The sequence below is a fragment of the Triticum dicoccoides genome, chromosome 5B (genome assembly GCF_002162155.2).
Source record: "Triticum dicoccoides isolate Atlit2015 ecotype Zavitan chromosome 5B, WEW_v2.0, whole genome shotgun sequence".
NCBI lineage: Eukaryota > Viridiplantae > Streptophyta > Magnoliopsida > Poales > Poaceae > Triticum > Triticum dicoccoides.
In genome coordinates this window covers 88,446,946-88,463,854 of record NC_041389.1, presented here as the reverse complement: position 1 = coordinate 88,463,854, position 16,909 = coordinate 88,446,946, and the positions used below count along the sequence as shown (strand labels likewise).

Here is a 16,909-nt window from a genome sequence, read left to right as displayed (position 1 = left end):
GGTCACCCATCCTAGTTCTACTCTCGCCCAAGCACGCTTAACTTCAGAGTTCTGATGGGATCCGGTCCTTTAGTGTTGGTATGATCGCATCCGACATGTTTCCCCGTCTTCTTCTCTTATGCTTGCCACTCCCAGGTCCGCTCCAAAGACGATTCCACATTCTCACTACCATTACAACCGTTCCCTAACAATGGATAATGTCCTATACTACTTACTCTCCCGCTCAATCACGGAGACGAGTTTACCACGGTTTCCACTCCTCCCTCCATACTGCAGCAACACGTATTTTTTCCACCCCTTTCACAATGCGTTCTTCGCGCCACAAAGCCGCCCCAAGACGCGCGAGCAATGAGTAGCGAGCTTAAACATATCGCAAACGTCAAAAATAATATAACAGGATTAATATATATCGCGCACGTGCGATATGTTTGTCACGAGGCGCAAAAATTAATTAAAAAGGGAATGCAACACGCGGACTTCCCAGCAAGTCACCTATCCTAGTACTACTCTCGCCCAAGCACGCTTAACTTCGGAGTTCTGATGGGATCCGGTGCTTTAGTGCTGGTATGATCGCATCCGACATGTTTCCCCGTCTTCGTCCCTTATGCTTGCCACTCCCAGGTCCGCTCCAAAGACGATTCTACATTCTCACTACCATTACAACCGTTCCCTAACAATGGATAATGTCCTATACTACTTACTCCCCCGCTCAATCACGGAGACGAGTGTTCCACGGTTTCCACCCCTCCCTCCATACCGCAACAACACGAGTTTTTTCCACCCCTTTCAGCACGCGCTCTTCGCGCCACAAAGCCGCCCCAAGACGCGCGAGCAATGAGCATCGAGCTTAAACATATCGCAAACGTCAAAAATAATATAACGGGATTAATATATATCGCGCACGTGCGATATGTTTGTCACAAGGCGCAAAAAATAATTAAAAAGGGAATGCAACACGAGGACTTCCCAGGAGGTCACCCATCCTAGTACTACTCTCGCCCAAGCACGCTTAACTTCGGAGTTCTGATGGGATCCGGTGCTTTACTGCTGGTATGATCGGATCCGACATGTTTCCCCGTCTTCGTCCCTTATGCTTTCCACTCCCAGGTCCGCTATTCTACATTCTCACTACCATTACAACCGTTCCCTAACAATGGATAATGTCCTATACTACTTACTCTCCCGCTCAATCACGGAGACGAGTTTTCCACGGTTTCCACCCCTCCCTCCATACCGCAGCAACACGAGTTTTTTCCACCCCTTTCAGAACGCGCTCTTCGCGCCACAAAGCCGCCCCAAGACGCGCGAGCAATGAGCATGGAGCTTAAACATATCGCGAACATCAAAAATAATATAACGGGATTAATATATATCGCGCACGTGCGATATGTTTGTCACGAGGCGCAAAAAATAATTAAAAAGGGAATGCAACACGAGGACTTCCCAGGAGGTCACTCATCCTAGTACTACTCTCGCCCAAGAACGCTTAACTTCGGAGTTCTGATGGGATCTGGTGCTATAGTGCTGGTATGATCGCATCTGACATGTTTCCCCGTCTTCGTCCCTTATGCTTGCCACTCCCAGGTCCGCTCCAAAGACGATTCTACATTCTCACTACCATTACAACCATTCCCTAACAATTGATAATGTCCTATACTACTTACTCCCCCACTCAATCACGGAGACGAGTTTACCACGGTTTCCACCCCTCCCTCCATACCGCAGCAACACATATTTTTTCCACCCCTTTCAGAACGCGCTCTTCGCGCGACAAAGCCGGCCCAAGAAGCGCGAGCAATGAGTAGCGAGCTTAAACATATCGCAAACGTCAAAAATAATATAACGGGATTAATATATATCACGCACGTGCGATATGTTTGTCACGAGGCGCAAAAAATAATTAAAAAGGGAATGCAACACGAGGACTTCCCAAGAGGTAACCCATCATAGTACTACTCTCGCCCAAGCACGCTTAACTTCGGAGTTCTGATGGGATCCGGTGCTTTAGTGCTGGTATGATCGCATCCGACATGTTTCCCCGTCTTCGTCCCTTATGCTTGCCACTCCCAGGTCCTCTCCAAAGACGATTCTACATTCTCACTACCATTACAACCGTTCCCTAACAATGGATAATGGCCTATACTACTTACTCTCCCGCTCAATCATGGAGACGAGTTTACCACGGTTTCCACCCCTCCCTCCATACCGCAGCAACACGTATTTTTTCCACCCCTTTCAGAACGCGCTCTTCGCGCCACAAAACCGCCCCAAGACGCGCGAGCAACGAGCAGCGAGCTTAAACATATCGCAAACGTCAAAAATAATATAACGGGATTAATATATATATCGCGCACGTGCGATATGTTTGTCACGAGGCGCAAAAAATAATTAAAAAGGGAATGCTACACGAGGACTTTCTAGTACTACTTTCGCCCAAGCACGCTTAACTTTGGAGTTCTGATGGGATCCGGTGCTTTAGTGCTGGTATGATCGCATCCAACATGTTTCCCCGTCTTCGTCCCTTATGCTTGCCACTCCCAGGTCCGCTCCAAAGACGATTCTACATTCTCACTACCATTACAACTGTTCCCTAACAATGGATAATGTCCTATACTACTTACTCTCCTGCTCAATCACAGAGACGAGTTTACCACAGTTTCCACCCCTCCCTCCATACCGCAGCAACATGTATTTTTCCACCCCTTTTAGAACGCGCTCTTCGCGCCACAAAGCCGGCCCAAGATGCGCGAGTAATGAGCAACGAGCTAAAAAATATCGCAAACGTCAAAAATAATATAACGGGATTAATATATATCGCGCACGTGCGATATGTTTGTCACGAGGTGCAAAAAATAATTAAAAAGGGAAAGCAACACGAGGACTTCCCAGGAGGTCACCCATCCTAGTACTACTCTCGCCCAAGAACGCTTAACTTCGGAATTCTAATGGGATCCGGTGCTTTAGTGCTGGTATGATCGCATCCGACATGTTTCCCCGTCTTCGTCCCTTATGCTTGCCACTCCCAGGTCCGCTCCAAAGACGATTCTACATTCTCACTACCATTACAATCGTTCCCTAACAATGGATAATGTCCTATACTACTTAGTCTCCCGCTCAATCACGGAGACGAGTGTTCCACGGTTTCCACCCCTCCCTCCATACCGCAACAACACGAGTTTTTTCCACCCCTTTCAGCACGCGCTCTTCGCGCCACAAAGCCGCCCCAAGACGCGCGAGCAATGAGCATCGAGCTTAAACATATCGCAAACGTCAAAAATAATATAACAGGATTAATATATATCGCACACGTGCGATATGTTTGTCACGAGGCGCAAAAATTAATTAAAAAGGGAATGCAACACGCGGACTTCCCAGCAAGTCACCCATCCTAGTACTACTCTCGCCCAAGCACGCTTAACTTCGGAGTTCTGATGGGATCCGGTGCTTTAGTGCTGGTATGATCGCATCCGACATGTTTCCCCGTCTTCGTCCCTTATGCTTGCCACTCCCAGGTCCGCTCCAAAGACGATTCTACATTCTCACTACCATTACAACCGTTCCCTAACAATGGATAATGTCCTATACTACTTACTCCCCCGCTCAATCACGGAGACGAGTGTTCCACGGTTTCCACCCCTCCCTCCATACCGCAACAACACGAGTTTTTTCCACCCCTTTCAGCACGCGCTCTTCGCGCCACAAAGCCGCCCCAAGACGCGCGAGCAATGAGCATCGAGCTTAAACATATCGCAAACGTCAAAAATAATATAACGGGATTAATATATATCGCGCACGTGCGATATGTTTGTCACAAGGCGCAAAAAATAATTAAAAAGGGAATGCAACACGAGGACTTCCCAGGAGGTCACCCATCCTAGTACTACTCTCGCCCAAGCACGCTTAACTTCGGAGTTCTGATGGGATCCGGTGCTTTACTGCTGGTATGATCGGATCCGACTTGTTTCCCCGTCTTCGTCCCTTATGCTTTCCACTCCCAGGTCCGCTATTCTACATTCTCACTACCATTACAACCGTTCCCTAACAATGGATAATGTCCTATACTACTTACTCTCCCGCTCAATCGCGGAGACGAGTTTTCCACGGTTTCCACCCCTCCCTCCATACCGCAGCAACACGAGTTTTTTCCACCCCTTTCAGAACGCGCTCTTCGCGCCACAAAGCCGCCCCAAGACGCGCGAGCAATGAGCATGGAGCTTAAACATATCGCGAACATCAAAAATAATATAACGGGATTAATATATATCGCGCACGTGCGATATCTTTGTCACGAGGCGCAAAAAATAATTAAAAAGGGAATGCAACACGAGGACTTCCCAGGAGGTCACTCATCCTAGTACTACTCTCGCCCAAGAACGCTTAACTTCGGAGTTCTGATGGGATCCGGTGCTATAGTGCTGGTATGATCGCATCTGACATGTTTCCCCGTCTTCGTCCCTTATGCTTGCCACTCCCAGGTCCGCTCCAAAGACGATTCTACATTCTCACTACCATTACAACCATTCCCTAACAATTGATAATGTCCTATACTACTTACTCCCCCACTCAATCACGGAGACGAGTTTACCACGGTTTCCACCCCTCCCTCCATACCGCAGCAACACATATTTTTTCCACCCCTTTCAGAACGCGCTCTTCGCGCCACAAAGCCGGCCCAAGAAGCGCGAGCAATGAGTAGCGAGCTTAAACATATCGCAAACGTCAAAAATAATATAACGGGATTAATATATATCACGCACGTGCGATATGTTTGTCACGAGGCGCAAAAAATAATTAAAAAGGGAATGCAACACGAGGACTTCCCAAGAGGTAACCCATCATAGTACTACTCTCGCCCAAGCATGCTTAACTTCGGAGTTCTGATGGGATCCGGTGCTTTAGTGCTGGTATGATCGCATCTGACATGTTTCCCCGTCTTCGTCCCTTATGCTTGCCACTCCCAGGTCCTGTCCAAAGACGATTCTACATTCTCACTACCATTACAACCGTTCCCTAACAATGGATAATGGCCTATACTACTTACTCTCCCGCTCAATCACGGAGACGAGTTTACCACGGTTTCCACCCCTCCCTCCATACCGCAGCAACACGTATTTTTTCCACCCCTTTCAGAACGCGCTCTTCGCGCCACAAAACCGCCCCAAGACGCGCGAGCAACGAGCAGCGAGCTTAAACATATCGCAAACGTCAAAAATAATATAACGGGATTAATATATATATCGCGCACGTGCGATATGTTTGTCACGAGGCGCAAAAAATAATTAAAAAGGGAATGCTACACGAGGACTTTCTAGTACTACTTTCGCCCAAGCACGCTTAACTTTGGAGTTCTGATGGGATCCGGTGCTTTAGTGCTGGTATGATCGCATCCAACATGTTTCCCCGTCTTCGTCCCTTATGCTTGCCACTCCCAGGTCCGCTCCAAAGACGATTCTACATTCTCACTACCATTACAACTGTTCCCTAACAATGGATAATGTCCTATACTACTTACTCTCCTGCTAAATCACAGAGACGAGTTTACCATAGTTTCCACCCCTCCCTCCATACCGCAGCAACATGTATTTTTCCACCCCTTTTAGAACGCGCTCTTCGCGCCACAAAGCCGGCCCAAGACGCGCGAGTAATGAGCAACGAGCTTAAAAATATCGCAAACGTCAAAAATAATATAACGGGATTAATATATATCACGCACGTGCGATATGTTTGTCACGAGGTGCAAAAAATAATTAAAAAGGGAAAGCAACACGAGGACTTCCCAGGAGGTCACCCATCCTAGTACTACTCTCGCCCAAGAACGCTTAACTTCGGAATTCTAATGGGATCCGGTGCTTTAGTGCTGGTATGATCGCATCCGACATGTTTCCCCGTCTTCGTCCCTTATGCTTGCCACTCCCAGGTCCGCTCCAAAAACGATTCTACATTCTCACTACCATTACAATCGTTCCCTAACAATGGATAATGTCCTATACTACTTAGTCTCCCGCTCAATCACCGAGACGAGTTTACCACAGTATCCACCCCTCCCTCCATACCGCAGCAACACGTATTTTTTCCACCCCTTTCAGAACGCGCTCTTCGCGCCACAAAGCCGCCCTAAGACGCACGAGCAATGAGCAGCGAGCTTAAACATATCGTGAACGTCAAAAATAATATAACAGGATTAATATATATCGTGCACATGCGATATGTTTGTCACGAGGCGCAAAAAATAATTAAAAAAGGAGTGCAACAAGAGGACTTCCCAGGAGGTCACCCATCCTAGTTCTACTCTCGCCCAAGCACGCTTAACTTCAGAGTTCTGATGGGAACCAGTGCTTTAGTGCTGGTATGATCGCATCCAACATGTTTCCCCGTCTTCTTCTCTTATGCTTGCCACTTCCAGGTCCGCTCCAAAGATGATTCCACATTCTCACTACCATTACAACCGTTCCCTAACAATGGATAATGTCCTATACTACTTACTCTCCCGCTCAATCACGGAGACGAGTTTACCACGGTTTCCACCCCTCCCTCCATACCGCAGCAACACGTATTTTTTCCACCCCTTTCACAACGCGTTCTTCGCGCCACAAAGCCGCCCCAACACGCGCGAGCAATGAGCAGCGAGCTTAAACATATCGCAAACGTCAAAAATAATATAACGGGATTAATATATATCGCGCACGTGCGATATGTTTGTCACGAGGCGCAAAAATTAATTAAAAAGGGAATGCAACACGCGGACTTCCCAGCAAGTCACCCATCCTAGTACTACTCTCGCCCAAGCACGCTTAACTTCGGAGTTCTGATGGGATCCGGTGCTTTAGTGCTGGTATGATCGCATCCGACATGTTTCCCCGTCTTCGTCCCTTATGCTTGCCACTCCCAGGTCCGCTCCAAAGACGATTCTACATTCTCACTACCATTACAACCGTTCCCTAACAATGGATAATGTCCTATACTACTTACTCTCCCGCTCAATCACGGAGACGAGTTTTCCACGGTTTCCACCCCTCCCTCCATACCGCAGCAACACGAGTTTTTTCCACCCCTTTTAGAACGCGTTCTTCGCGCCACAAAGCCGCCCCAAGACGCGCGAGCAATGAGCATCGAGCTTAAACATATCGCAAACGTCAAAAATAATATAACGGGATTAATATATATCGCGCACGTGTGATATGTTTGTCACAAGGCGCAAAAAATAACTAGAAAGGGAATGCAACACAGGGACTTCCCAGGAGGTCACCCATCCTAGTACTACTCTCGCCCAAGCACGCTTAACTTCGGAGTTTTGATGGGATCCGTTGCTTTAGTGCTGGCATGATCGCATCCGACATGTTTCCCCGTCTTCGTCCCTTATGCTTGCCACTCGGTCCGCTCCAAAGACGATTCTACATTCTCATTACCATTACAACCGTTCCCTAACAATGGATAATGTCCTATACTACTTACTCTCCCGCTCAATCACGGAGACGAGTTTTCCATAGTTTCCACCCCTCCCTCCATACCGCAGCAACACGAGTTTTTTCCACCCCTTTCAGAACGCGCTCTTCGCGCCACAAAGCCGCCCCAAGATGCGCGAGCAATGAGCATCGAGCTTAAATATATCGCAAACGTCAAAAATAATATAACGGGATTAATATATATCGCGCACGTGCGATATGTTTGTCACAAGGCGCAAAAAATAATTAAAAAGGGAATGCGACACGAGGACTTCCCACGAGGTCACCCATCCTAGTACTACTCTGGCCCAAGCACGCTTAACTTCGGAGTTCTGATGGGATCCGGTGCTTTAGTGCTAATATGATCGCATCCGACATGTTTCCCCGTCTTCGTCCCTTATGCTGGCCACTCCCAGGTCCGCTCCAAAGACGGTTCTACATTCTCACTACCATTGCAACCGTTCCCTAACAATGGATAATGTCCTATACTACTTACTCTCCCGCTCAATCACGGAGACGAGTTTTCCAGGGTTTCCACCCCTCCCTCCATACCGCAGCAACACGAGTTTTTTCCACCCCTTTCAGAACGCGCTCTTCGCGCCACAAAGCCGCCCCAAGACGCGCGAGCAATGAGCATCGAGCTTAAACATATCGCAAACGTCAAAAACAATATAACGGGATTAATATATATCGCGCACGTGCGACATGTTTGTCACGAGGCGTAAAAAAGAATTAAAAAGGGAATGCAACACGAGGACTTCCCAGGAGGTCAACCATCCTAGTACTACTCTCGCCCAAGCACGCTTAACTTCGGAGTTCTGATGGGATCCGGTGCTTTAGTGCTTGTATGATCGCATCCGACATCTTTCCCCATCTTCGTCCCTTATGCTTGCCACTCCCAGGTCCGCTCCAAAGACGATTCTACATTCTCACTACCATTACAACCGTTCCCTAACAATGGATAATGTCCTATACTACTTACTCTCCCGCTCAATCACGGAGACGAGTTTACCACGGTTTCCACCCCTCCCTCCATACCGCAGCAACACGAGTTTTTTCCACCCCTTTCAAAACGCGCTCTTCGCGCCACAAAGCCGCCGCAAGACGCGCGAGCAATGAGCAGCGAGCTTAAACATATCGCAAACGTCAAAAATAATATAACGGGATTAATATATATCGCGCACGTGCGATATGTTTGTCACGAGGCGTAAAAACGTCAGAAATAATATAACGAGATTAATATATATCGCGCACGTGCGATATGTTTGTCACAAGGCGCAAAAAATAATTAAAAAGGGAATGCAACACGAGGACTTCCCAGGAGGTCACCCATCCTAGTACTACTCTCGCCCAAGCACGCTTAACTTCGGAGTTCTAATGGGATCCGGTGCTTTAGTGCTGGTATGATCGCATCCGACATGTTTCCCCGTCTTCGTCCCTTATGCTTGCCACTCCCAGGTCCGCTCCAAAGACGATTCTACATTCTCACTACCATTACAACCGTTCCCTAACAATGAATAATGTCCTATACTACTTACTCTCCCGCTCAATCACGGAGACGAGTTTTCCACGGTTTCCACCCCTCCCTCCATACCGCAGCAACACGAGTTTTTTCCACCCCTTTCAGAACGCGCTCTTCGCACCACAAAGCCGCCCCAAGACGCGCGAGCAATGAGCATCGAGCTTAAACATATCGCAAACGTCAAAAATAATATAACGGGATTAATATATATCGCGCACGTGCGATATGTTTGTCACAAGGCGCAAAAAATAATTAAAAAGGGAATGCAACACGAGGACTTCCCAGGAGGTCATCCATCCTAGTACTACTCTCGCCCAAGCAGGCTTAACTTCGGAGTTTTGATGGGATCCGGTGCTTTAGTGCTGGTATGATCGCATCCAACATGTTTCCCCGTCTTCGTCCCTTATGCTTGCCACTCCCAGGTCCGCTCCAAAGACGATTCTACATTCTCACTACCATTACAACCGTTCCCTAACAATGGATAATGTCCTATACTACTTACTCTCCCGCTCAATCACGGAGACGAGTTTTCCACGGTTTCCACCCCTCCCTCCATACCGCAGCAACACGAGTTTTTTCCACCCCTTTCAGAACGCGCTCTTCGCGCCACAAAGCCGCCCCAAGACGCGCGAGCAATGAGCATCGAGATTAAACATATCACAAAAGTCAAAAATAATATAACGGGATTAATATATATCGCGCACGTGCAATATGTTTGTCACAAGGCGCAAAAACTAATTAAAAAGGGAATGCAACACGAGGACTTCCCAGGAGGTCACCCATCCTAGTACCACTCTCGCCCAAGCACGCTTAACTTCGGAGTTCTGATGGGATCCGGTGCTTTAGTGCTGGTATGATCGCATCCAACATGTTTCCCCGTCTTCGTCCCTTGTGCTTGCCACTCCCAGGTCCGCTCCAAAGACGATTCTACATTCTCACTACCATTACAACCGTACCCTAACAATGGATAATGTCCTATACTACTTACTCTCCCGCTCAATCACGGCGACGAGTTTTCCACGGTTTCCACTCCTCCCTCCATACCACAGCAACATGAGTTTTTTCCACCCCTTTCAGAACGCGCTCTTCGCGCCACAAAGCCGCCCCAAGACGCGCAAGCAATGAGCATGGAGCTTAAACATATCGCAGACGTCAAAAATAATATAACGGGATTAATATATATCGCGCACGTGTGATATGTTTGTCACAAGGCGCAAAAAATAATTAAAAAGGGAATGCAACACGAGGACTTCCCAAGAGGTCACCCATCCTAGTACTACTCTCGCCCAAGCACGCTTAACTTCGGAGTTCTGATGGGATCCGGTGCTTTAGTGCTGGTATGATCGGATCCGACATGTTTCCCCGTCTTCGTCCCTTATGCTTGCCACTCCCAAGTCCGCTCCAAAGACGATTCTACATTCTCACTACCATTACAACCGTTCCCTAACAATGAATAATGTCCTATACTACTTACTCTCCCGCTCAATCACGGAGACGAGTTTTCCACGGTTTCCACCCCTCCCTCCATACCGCAGCAACACGAGTTTTTTCCACCCCTTTCAGAACGCGCTCTTCACGCCACAAAGCCGTCCCAAGACGCGCGAGCAATGAGCATGGAGCTTAAATATATCGCAAACGTCAAAAATAATATAACGGGATTAATATATATCGCGCACGTGCGATATGTTTGTCACAAGGCGCAAAAAAAATTAAAAAGGGTATGCAAAACAAGGACTTCCCAGGAGGTGATGGGATCCGATGCTTTAGTGCTGGTATGATCGCATCCAACATGTTTCCTCGTCTTCGTCCCTTATGCTTGCCACTCGCAGGTCCGCTCCAAAGACGATTATACATTCTCACTACCATTACAACCGTTCCCTAACAATGGATAATGTCCTATACTACTTACTCTCCCGCTCAATCACGGAGACGAGTTTTCCACGGTTTCCACCCCTCCCTCCATACCGCAGCAACACGAGTTTTTTCCACCCCTTTCAGAACACGCTCTTCGCGCCACAAAGCCGCCCCAAGACGCGCGAGCAATGAGCATGGAGCTTAAACATATCGCAAACGTCAAAAATAATATAACGGGATTAATATATATCGCGCACGTGCGATATGTTTGTCACAAGGCGCCAAAAATAATTAAAAAGGGCATGCAAAACGAGGACTTCCTAGGAGGTCACCCATCCTAGTACTAGTCTCGCCCAAGCACAGTTAACTTCGGAGTTCTGATGGGATCCGGTGCTTTAGTGCTGGTATGATCGCATCCAACATGTTTCCCCGTCTTCGTCTCTTATGCTTGCCACTCCCAGGTCCGCTCCAAAGACGATTCTACATTCTCACTACCATTACAACCGTTCCCTAACAATGGATAATGTCCTATACTACTTACTCTCCCGCTCAATCACGGAGACGAGTTTTCCACGGTTTCCACCCCTCCCTTCATACCGCAGCAACACGAGTTTTTTCCACCCCTTTCAGAACGCGCTCTTCGCGCCATAAAGCCGCCCCAAGACGCGCGAGCAATGAGCATCGAGCTTAAACATATCGCAAACGTCAAAAATAATATAACGGGATTAATATATATCGCGCACGTGCGATATGTTTGTCACAAGGCGCAAAAAATAATTAAAAAGGGAATGCAACACGAGGACTTCCCAGGAGGTCACCAATCCTAGTACTACTCTCGCCCAAGCACGCTTAACTTCAGAGTTCTGATGGGATCCGGTGCTTTAGTGCTGGTATGATCGCATCCAACATGTTTCCCCGTCTTCGTCCCTTATGCTTGCCACTCCCAGGTCCGCTCCAAAGACGATTCTACATTCTCACTACCATTACAACCGTTCCCTAACAATGGATAATGTCCTATACTACTTACTCTCCCGCTCAATCACGGAGATGAGTTTTCCACGTTTTCCACCCCTCCCTCCATACCCAGCAGCACGAGTTTTTCCACCCCTTTCAGAACGCGCTCTTCGCGCCACAAAGTCGCCCCAAGACGCGCGAGCAATGAGCATCGAGCTTAAACATATCGCAAACGTCAACAATAATATAACGGGATTAATATATATCGCGCACGTGCGATATGTTTGTCACAAGGCGCAAAAAATAATTAAAAAGGGAATGCAACACGAGGACTTCCCAGGAGGTCACCCATCCTAGTACTACTCTCGCCCAAACTCGCTTAACTTCGGAGTTCTGATGGGATCCGGTGCTTTAGTGCTGGTATGATCGCATCCGACATGTTTCCCCGTCTTCGTCCCTTATGCTTGCCACTCCCAGGTCCGCTCCAAAGACGATTCTACATTCTCAGTACCACTACAACCGTTCCCTAACAATGGATAATGTCCTATTCTACTTACTCTCCCTCTCAATCACGGAGACGAGTTTTCAACGGTTTCCACCCCTCCCTCCATACCGCAGCAACACGAGTTTTTTCCACCCCTTTCAGAACGCGCTCTTCGCGCCACAAAGCCGCCCCAAGACGCGCGAGCAATGAGCATCAAGCTTAAACATATCGCAAATGTCAAAAATAATATAACGGGATTAATATATGTCGCGCACGTGCGATATGTTTGTCACAAGGCGCAAAAAATAATTAAAAAGGGAATGCAACACGAGGACTTCCCAGGAGGTCACCCATCCTAGTACTACTCTCGCCCAAGCAAGCTTAACTTCGGAGTTCTAATGGGATCCGGTGCTTTAGTGCTGGTATGATCGCATCCGACATGTTTCTCAGTCTTCGTCCCTTATGCTTGCCACTCCCAGGTCCGCTCCAAAGACGATTCTACATTCTCACTACCATTACAACCGTTCGCTAACAATGAATAATGTCCTATACTACTTACTCTCCCGCTCAATTACGGAGACGAGTTTTCCACACTTTCCACCCCTCCCTCCATACCGCAGCAACACGAGTTTTTTCCACCCCTTTCAGAACGCGCTCTTCGCGCCACAAGCCGCCCCAAGACGCGCGAGCAATGAGCATCGAGCTTAAACATATCACAAACGTCAAAAATAATATCACGGGATTAATATATATCGCGCACGTCCGATATGTTTGTCACAAGGCGCAAAAAATAATTAAAAAGGGAATGCAACACGAGGACTTCCCAGGAGGTCACCCATCCTAGTACTACTCTCGCCCAAGCATGCTTAACTTCGGAGTTCTGATGGGATCCGGTGCTTTAGTGCTGGTATGATCGCATCCAACATGTTTCCCCGTCTTCGTCCCTTATGCTTGCCACTCCCAGGTCCGCTCCAAAGACGATTCTACATTCTCACTACCATTACAACCGTTCCCTAACAATGAATAATGTCCTATACTACTTACTCTCCCGCTCAATCACGGAGACGAGTTTTCCACGGTTTCCACCCCTCCCTCCATACCACAGCAACACGAGTTTTTTCCACCCCTTTCAGAACGCGCTCTTCGCGCCACAAAGCCGCCCCAAGACGCGCGAGCAATGAGCATGGAGCTTAAACATATCGCAAACTTCAAAAATAATATAACGGGATTAATATATATCGCGCACGTGCGATATGTTTGTCACAAGGCACAAAAAATAATTAAAAAGTGTATGCAACACAAGGACTTCCCAGGAGGTTCGGAGTTCTGATGGGATCCGGTGCTTTACTGCTGGTATGATCGCATCCGACATGTTTCCCCTTCTTCGTCCCTTATGCTTGCCACTCCCAGGTCCGCTCCAAAGACGATTCTACATTCTCACTGCCATTACAACCGTTCCCTAACAATGGATAATGTCTTATACTACTTACTCTCCCGCTCAATCACGGAGATGAGTTTTCCACGGTTTCCACCCCTCCCTCCATACCCAGCAACACGAGTTTTTCCACCCCTTTCAGAACGCGCTCTTCGCACCACAAAGCCGCCCCAAGACGCGCGAGCAATGAGCATCGAGCTTAAACATATCGCAAACGTCAAAAATAATATAACGGGATTAATATATATCGCGCACGTGCGATATGTTTGTCACAAGGCGCAAAAAATAATTAAAAAGGGAATGCAATACGAGGACTTCCTAGGAGGTCACCCATCCTAGTACTACTCTCGCCCAAGCTCGCTTAACTTCGGAGTTCTGATGGGATTCGGTGCTTTAGTGCTGGTATGATCGCATCCGACATGTTTCCCCGTCTTCGTCCCTTATGCTTGCCACTCCCAGGTCCGCTCCAAAGACGATTCTACATTCTCACTACCACTACAACCGTTCCCTAACAATGGATAATGTCCTATACTACTTACTCTCCCGCTCAATCACGGAGACGAGTTTTCCACGGTTTCCACCCCTCCCTCCATACCGCAGCAACACGAGTTTTTTCCACCCCTTTCAGAACGCGCTCTTCGCACCACAAAGCCGCCCCAAGACGTGCGAGCAATGAGCATCGAGATTAAACATATCGCAAAAACGTCAAAAATAATATAATGGGATTAATATATATCGCGCACGTGCGATATGTTTGTCACAAGGCGCAAAAAATAATTAAAAAGGGAATGCAACACGAGGACTTCCCAGGAGGTCACCCATCCTAGTACTACTCTCGCCAAAGCACGCTTAACTTCGGAGTTTTGATGGGATCCGGTGCTTTCGTGCTGGTATGATCGCATCCAACATGTTTCCCCGTCTTCGTCCCTTATGCTTGCCACTCCGAGGTCCACTCCAAAGACGATTCTACATTCTCACTACCATTACAACCGTTCCCTAACAATGAATAATGTCCTATACTACTTACTCTCCCGCTCAATCACGGAGACGAGTTTTCCACGGTTTCCACCCCTCCCTCCATACCGCAGCAACACGAGTTTTTTCCACCCCTTTCAGAACGCGCTCTTCGCGCCACAAAGCCGCCCCAAGACGCGCGAGCAATGAGCATGGAGCTTAAACATATCACATACTTCAAAAATAATATAACGGGATTAATATATATTGCGCACGTGCGATATGTTTGTCACAAGGCGCAAAAAATAATTAAAAAGGGTATGCAACACGAGGACTTCCCAGGAGGTTCGGAGTTCTGATGGGATCCGGTGCTTTACTGCTGGTATGATCGCATCCGACATGTTTCCCCGTCTTCGTCCCTTATGCTTTCCACTCCCAGGTCCGCTCCAAAGACGATTCTACATTCTCACTACCATTACAACCGTTCCCTAACAATGGATAATGTCCTATACTACTTACTCTCCCGCTCAATCACGGAGATGAGTTTTCCACGGTTTCCACCCCTCCCTCCATACCCAGCAACACGAGTTTTTCCACCCCTTTCAGAACGCGCTCTTCGCGCCACAAAGCCGCCCCAAGACGCGCGAGCAATGAGTATCGAGCTTAAACATATCGCAAACGTCAAAAATAATATAATGGGATTAATATATATCGCGCACGTGCGATATGTTTGTCACAAGGCGCAAAAAATAATTAAAAAGGGATTGCAACACGAGGACTTCCCAGGAGGTCACCCATCCTAGTACTACTCTCGCCAAAGCTCGCTTAACTTCGGAGTTCTGATGGGATTCGGTGCTTCAGTGCTGGTATGATCGCATCCGACATGTTTCCCCGTCTTCGTCCCTTATGCTTGCCACTCCCAGGTCCGCTCCAAACACGATTCTACATTCTCACTACCACTACAACCGTTCCCTAACAATGGATAATGTCCTATACTACTTACTCTCCCGCTCAATCACGGAGACGAGTTTTCCACGGTTTCCACCCCTCCCTCCATACCGCAGCAACACGAGTTTTTTCCACCCCTTTCAGAACGCGCTCTTCGCGCCACAAAGCCGCCCCAAGACGCGCGAGCAATGAGCATCGAGCTTAAACATATCGCAAATGTCAAAAATAATATAACGGGATTAATATATATCGCGCACGTGCGATATGTTTGTCACAAGGCGCAAAAACGTCAAAAATAATATAACGGGATTAATATATATCGCGCACGTGCGATATGTTTGTCACAAGGCGCAAAAAATAATTAAAAAGGGAATGCAACACGAGGACTTCCCACGAGGTCACCCATCCTAGTACTACTCTCGCCCAAGCACGCTTAACTTCGGAGTTTTAATGGGATCCGGTGCTTTAGTGCTGGTATGATCGCATCCGACATGTTTCCCCGTCTTCGTCCCTTATGCTTGCCACTCCCAGGTCCGCTCCAAAGACGATTCTACATTCTCACTACCATTACAACCGTTCCTTAACAATGAATAATGTCCTATACTACTTACTCTCCCGCTCAATCACGGAGACGAGTTTTCCACGGTTTCCACCCCTCCCTCCATACCGCAGCAACAAGAGTTTTTTCCACCCCTTTCAGAACGCGCTCTTCGCGTCACAAAGCCGCCCCAAGACGCGCGAGCAATGAGCATCGAGCTTAAACATATCGCAAACGTCAAAAATAATATAACGGGATTAATATATATCGCGCACGTGCGATATGTTTGTCACAAGGCGCAAAAAATAACTAAAAAGGGAATGCAACACGAGGACTTCCCAGGAGGTCACCCATCCTAGTACTACTCTCGCCCAAGCTCGCTTAACTTCGGAGTTTTGATGGGATCCGGTGCTTTAGTGCTGGTATGATCGCATCCAACATGTTTCCCCGTCTTCGTCCCTTATGCTTGCCACTCCCTGGTCCGCTCCAAAGACGATTCTACATTCTCACTTCCATTACAACCGTTCCCTAACAATGGATAATGTCCTATACTACTTACTCTCCCGCTCAATCACGGAAACGAGTTTTCCTCGGTTTCCACCCCTCCCTCCATACCGCAAGAACACGAGTTTTTTCCACCCCTTTCAGAACGCGCTCTTCGCGCCACAAAGCCGCCCCAAGACACGCGAGCAATGAGCATCGAGTTTAAACATATCGCAAACGTCAAAAATAATATAATGGATTGCCACTCCCAGGTCCGCTCCAAAGACGATTCTAC

General features: G+C 47.9%; 29 non-coding genes and 3 pseudogenes across 29 annotated transcripts; all 32 read right to left on the bottom strand.

Moving 5' to 3' along the window:
- Nucleotides 1–92, bottom strand: part of LOC119314004 — a 128-nt pseudogene extending 36 nt beyond the window's left edge.
- A 367-nt stretch (nucleotides 93–459) lies between these two features.
- LOC119313549 lies at nucleotides 460–578 on the bottom strand. The gene has a single exon (XR_005151823.1). It is a non-coding gene; the product is annotated as a 5S ribosomal RNA (ribosomal RNA).
- A 367-nt stretch (nucleotides 579–945) lies between these two features.
- LOC119313713 lies at nucleotides 946–1,064 on the bottom strand. Its single transcript, XR_005151980.1, has one exon. It is a non-coding gene; the product is annotated as a 5S ribosomal RNA (ribosomal RNA).
- A 358-nt stretch (nucleotides 1,065–1,422) lies between these two features.
- Nucleotides 1,423–1,541, bottom strand: LOC119313892. The gene has a single exon (XR_005152149.1). It is a non-coding gene; the product is annotated as a 5S ribosomal RNA (ribosomal RNA).
- Nucleotides 1,542–1,908: 367 nt separating this feature from the next.
- On the bottom strand, nucleotides 1,909–2,027 carry LOC119313359. The gene has a single exon (XR_005151677.1). It is a non-coding gene; the product is annotated as a 5S ribosomal RNA (ribosomal RNA).
- A 369-nt stretch (nucleotides 2,028–2,396) lies between these two features.
- On the bottom strand, nucleotides 2,397–2,498 carry LOC119313996 (annotated as a pseudogene).
- A 366-nt stretch (nucleotides 2,499–2,864) lies between these two features.
- On the bottom strand, nucleotides 2,865–2,983 carry LOC119313786. The gene has a single exon (XR_005152050.1). It is a non-coding gene; the product is annotated as a 5S ribosomal RNA (ribosomal RNA).
- Nucleotides 2,984–3,350: 367 nt separating this feature from the next.
- On the bottom strand, nucleotides 3,351–3,469 carry LOC119313590. Its single transcript, XR_005151863.1, has one exon. It is a non-coding gene; the product is annotated as a 5S ribosomal RNA (ribosomal RNA).
- A 367-nt stretch (nucleotides 3,470–3,836) lies between these two features.
- LOC119313712 lies at nucleotides 3,837–3,955 on the bottom strand. The gene has a single exon (XR_005151979.1). It is a non-coding gene; the product is annotated as a 5S ribosomal RNA (ribosomal RNA).
- A 358-nt stretch (nucleotides 3,956–4,313) lies between these two features.
- Nucleotides 4,314–4,432, bottom strand: LOC119313830. The gene has a single exon (XR_005152094.1). It is a non-coding gene; the product is annotated as a 5S ribosomal RNA (ribosomal RNA).
- Nucleotides 4,433–4,799: 367 nt separating this feature from the next.
- On the bottom strand, nucleotides 4,800–4,918 carry LOC119313728. The gene has a single exon (XR_005151993.1). It is a non-coding gene; the product is annotated as a 5S ribosomal RNA (ribosomal RNA).
- Nucleotides 4,919–5,287: 369 nt separating this feature from the next.
- LOC119313995 lies at nucleotides 5,288–5,389 on the bottom strand (annotated as a pseudogene).
- A 366-nt stretch (nucleotides 5,390–5,755) lies between these two features.
- Nucleotides 5,756–5,874, bottom strand: LOC119313785. Its single transcript, XR_005152049.1, has one exon. It is a non-coding gene; the product is annotated as a 5S ribosomal RNA (ribosomal RNA).
- A 367-nt stretch (nucleotides 5,875–6,241) lies between these two features.
- On the bottom strand, nucleotides 6,242–6,360 carry LOC119313964. The gene has a single exon (XR_005152215.1). It is a non-coding gene; the product is annotated as a 5S ribosomal RNA (ribosomal RNA).
- Nucleotides 6,361–6,727: 367 nt separating this feature from the next.
- LOC119313589 lies at nucleotides 6,728–6,846 on the bottom strand. The gene has a single exon (XR_005151862.1). It is a non-coding gene; the product is annotated as a 5S ribosomal RNA (ribosomal RNA).
- Nucleotides 6,847–7,213: 367 nt separating this feature from the next.
- Nucleotides 7,214–7,332, bottom strand: LOC119313851. The gene has a single exon (XR_005152113.1). It is a non-coding gene; the product is annotated as a 5S ribosomal RNA (ribosomal RNA).
- Nucleotides 7,333–7,696: 364 nt separating this feature from the next.
- LOC119313741 lies at nucleotides 7,697–7,815 on the bottom strand. The gene has a single exon (XR_005152006.1). It is a non-coding gene; the product is annotated as a 5S ribosomal RNA (ribosomal RNA).
- A 367-nt stretch (nucleotides 7,816–8,182) lies between these two features.
- LOC119313670 lies at nucleotides 8,183–8,301 on the bottom strand. The gene has a single exon (XR_005151940.1). It is a non-coding gene; the product is annotated as a 5S ribosomal RNA (ribosomal RNA).
- Nucleotides 8,302–8,738: 437 nt separating this feature from the next.
- On the bottom strand, nucleotides 8,739–8,857 carry LOC119313636. The gene has a single exon (XR_005151906.1). It is a non-coding gene; the product is annotated as a 5S ribosomal RNA (ribosomal RNA).
- A 367-nt stretch (nucleotides 8,858–9,224) lies between these two features.
- Nucleotides 9,225–9,343, bottom strand: LOC119313817. Its single transcript, XR_005152082.1, has one exon. It is a non-coding gene; the product is annotated as a 5S ribosomal RNA (ribosomal RNA).
- Nucleotides 9,344–9,710: 367 nt separating this feature from the next.
- On the bottom strand, nucleotides 9,711–9,829 carry LOC119313994. Its single transcript, XR_005152226.1, has one exon. It is a non-coding gene; the product is annotated as a 5S ribosomal RNA (ribosomal RNA).
- A 367-nt stretch (nucleotides 9,830–10,196) lies between these two features.
- On the bottom strand, nucleotides 10,197–10,315 carry LOC119313571. The gene has a single exon (XR_005151845.1). It is a non-coding gene; the product is annotated as a 5S ribosomal RNA (ribosomal RNA).
- An 802-nt stretch (nucleotides 10,316–11,117) lies between these two features.
- LOC119313843 lies at nucleotides 11,118–11,236 on the bottom strand. Its single transcript, XR_005152105.1, has one exon. It is a non-coding gene; the product is annotated as a 5S ribosomal RNA (ribosomal RNA).
- A 367-nt stretch (nucleotides 11,237–11,603) lies between these two features.
- On the bottom strand, nucleotides 11,604–11,722 carry LOC119313683. Its single transcript, XR_005151952.1, has one exon. It is a non-coding gene; the product is annotated as a 5S ribosomal RNA (ribosomal RNA).
- Nucleotides 11,723–12,087: 365 nt separating this feature from the next.
- Nucleotides 12,088–12,206, bottom strand: LOC119313591. Its single transcript, XR_005151864.1, has one exon. It is a non-coding gene; the product is annotated as a 5S ribosomal RNA (ribosomal RNA).
- Nucleotides 12,207–12,573: 367 nt separating this feature from the next.
- Nucleotides 12,574–12,692, bottom strand: LOC119313551. The gene has a single exon (XR_005151825.1). It is a non-coding gene; the product is annotated as a 5S ribosomal RNA (ribosomal RNA).
- A 366-nt stretch (nucleotides 12,693–13,058) lies between these two features.
- On the bottom strand, nucleotides 13,059–13,177 carry LOC119313347. Its single transcript, XR_005151675.1, has one exon. It is a non-coding gene; the product is annotated as a 5S ribosomal RNA (ribosomal RNA).
- An 811-nt stretch (nucleotides 13,178–13,988) lies between these two features.
- Nucleotides 13,989–14,107, bottom strand: LOC119313775. The gene has a single exon (XR_005152040.1). It is a non-coding gene; the product is annotated as a 5S ribosomal RNA (ribosomal RNA).
- A 369-nt stretch (nucleotides 14,108–14,476) lies between these two features.
- Nucleotides 14,477–14,595, bottom strand: LOC119313661. The gene has a single exon (XR_005151932.1). It is a non-coding gene; the product is annotated as a 5S ribosomal RNA (ribosomal RNA).
- An 811-nt stretch (nucleotides 14,596–15,406) lies between these two features.
- LOC119313913 lies at nucleotides 15,407–15,525 on the bottom strand. The gene has a single exon (XR_005152168.1). It is a non-coding gene; the product is annotated as a 5S ribosomal RNA (ribosomal RNA).
- A 437-nt stretch (nucleotides 15,526–15,962) lies between these two features.
- LOC119313595 lies at nucleotides 15,963–16,081 on the bottom strand. The gene has a single exon (XR_005151868.1). It is a non-coding gene; the product is annotated as a 5S ribosomal RNA (ribosomal RNA).
- Nucleotides 16,082–16,448: 367 nt separating this feature from the next.
- LOC119313687 lies at nucleotides 16,449–16,567 on the bottom strand. Its single transcript, XR_005151956.1, has one exon. It is a non-coding gene; the product is annotated as a 5S ribosomal RNA (ribosomal RNA).
- Nucleotides 16,568–16,909: the final 342 nt, after the last annotated feature.